At 39.8% G+C, this 2,157-nt stretch overlaps 1 pseudogene; it reads left to right on the forward strand.

The window, feature by feature from the left end:
• The first annotated feature begins 732 nt into the window (after positions 1-732).
• Positions 733-1,076, forward strand: LOC126081600 (glycine cleavage system H protein, mitochondrial-like; annotated as a pseudogene).
• The last annotated feature ends 1,081 nt before the right edge of the window (positions 1,077-2,157 follow it).

Here is a 2,157-nt window from a genome sequence, read left to right on the forward strand (position 1 = left end):
TCTTGGCTGAAAGCAGAGAATACCAGAAAAATGTTTACCTGTGTTACATTGACTATGCAAAGGCATTCAACTGCACAGATCATACAAATTATGGATAATATTTGGAAATCCCAGAACACTTAATTGGGCTTACAATTAACTGTGACTAAGAGGCAGTTGTTGGAGCAGAACAAGGCATACTGCATGGATTAAAATCAGGAAATGTGTGCATCGCAGTTGTATCCTTTCACCATACTTATTTAATCTGTATGCTGAGCAAATAATCCAAGAAGCTGGACTACATGAAGAAGAATGGGGCATCAGGATTGGAGGAAGACTCATTAACAACCTGCCATATGCAGATGACACAACCTCGCTTGCTGAAAACGGAAGAGAATTTAAAGCATTTACTGATGAAAATTAAGACTACAGCCTTCAGTATGGATTACACCTCAACATAACACAAAAATCCTCACAAATGGACTAATAAGTAACATCATGATAAATAAAGAAAATATTGAAGTTGTCAAGGATTTCATTTTACTTCGATCCACAATCCACGCCCAGGAAAGCAGCAGTCAAGAAATCAGTGGACAGACTGTGAACGCAGCGCTCAGGTTGCTGCCTGTAGCCTGATGTGCTCTTGCGCCCCGTGCCCCTGCCCGTCAAGGTGCTGAGGGCCTGCCGGGCGCCTTGCCGATGCTGTGCACAGGCAGCACCCTGTTCTCAGTGCCTAAATTCAGACAAACATGAATGGGTAGCACAGAAAATGGTATTGGAACAGTGGAAATCAGCAAGTTTGCACAGGAAGCTTTGGGAGATCCTTTTTACTGTAGTCTTCCTGAAGTTGGGACAAAATTGATCGAACAAGATGAGTTCTGTGCTTCGGAAAGTGTGAAAGCTGCTAGTGAACTCTATTCTCCTTTATCAGGAGAGGTAACAGAAATTAATGAAGCTCTTACAGAATATCCAAGACTTGTTAACAAATCTTTGAAGGTGGTTCGCTGATCAAGATGACACCGGATAATCCTTCAGAACTTGATGAACTAATGACTGAAGAAGCATCTGAGAAATACATCAAATCTATTGAGGAGTGAAAGCAGAACCCCTAAATAAGCTAGTATGAAACCACTTATCTGAGCATAATTGTCTTAAATTAGTGGTGGACGGGAGAATTACAACAGCTTTTAGCAATACCAGTGGAAAAGAGAAACTTCTCACTGCAACTATGCTATTGGGAGAAATTACCCCTTAACTTTTTAATGACTGCAGCTAAACACAATAGACATCTTTTTCACAACACCTTGCTTTAGGTTAGAATACAGTTATAATATTCAAAATTCATGAAGTTACCTGCAGTAAGAATTGTTATAAAAGTTATGTAATTCAAGGGTAACATTGGCATCATCAACCTTTTATATTATTTTAACTATGGCAGACATCCATGCCTGGATCTGGATCAAAATACCTAATGGTCTTTCCATTGGAAATGATTGGGAGTGGACATAAGTTTTTGTTAGTTGTATAGTATCGCTCGAAGAACAATACTATCTTAATTTTGCAATATACTGCCTTTGCTGGTGCTATTTTTATACAATGAAGCAACAGCCTTGAAGCAAAGTAAGAAAGTTTAATAATGAAACATTCAATTTCTTCATTAAAAAAAAAAAAAGGAAAGAAATCAACGGACATATTGCATTGTGCAAACTTGCTGCAAGGACCTTTTTTAACGTGTTGAAAAGCAAAGATGTCACTTGGAGGACAAAGGTGGGCCAGACACAGCCATGATATTTTCAATCCCCTCCTATGCATGCGAAAGGTGGACAATGGATAAGGAAGACTGAAGAATTGATGCCTTTGAATTATGGTGTTGAGGAAGAATATTGAGTATACCGTGGACTGCCAGTAGAAGGAATAAGTTTTTCCTGGAATACATACAGTCTGAGTGCTCACTATGAGTCGGAATCGACTCGATGGCATTGGGTTTTTGGTTTTTGGGTTTGAGTGCTCCTTGGAAGTAAGGAGGCAAGATTTTGCTTCACCTACTTTGGAGATGTTATTAGGGGGGAACAGTCCCTACAGGAGGACAGCAAGCTTGGTAAAGTAGATGCTCCACAAAAAAGAGAAAGACCCTCAAAAAGATGCATTGACACACTGGCTGCAACCATGGGCTCAAAC

Source organism: Elephas maximus, chromosome 8 (assembly GCF_024166365.1).
Source record: "Elephas maximus indicus isolate mEleMax1 chromosome 8, mEleMax1 primary haplotype, whole genome shotgun sequence".
NCBI classification, from domain to species: Eukaryota; Metazoa; Chordata; class Mammalia; order Proboscidea; family Elephantidae; genus Elephas; species Elephas maximus.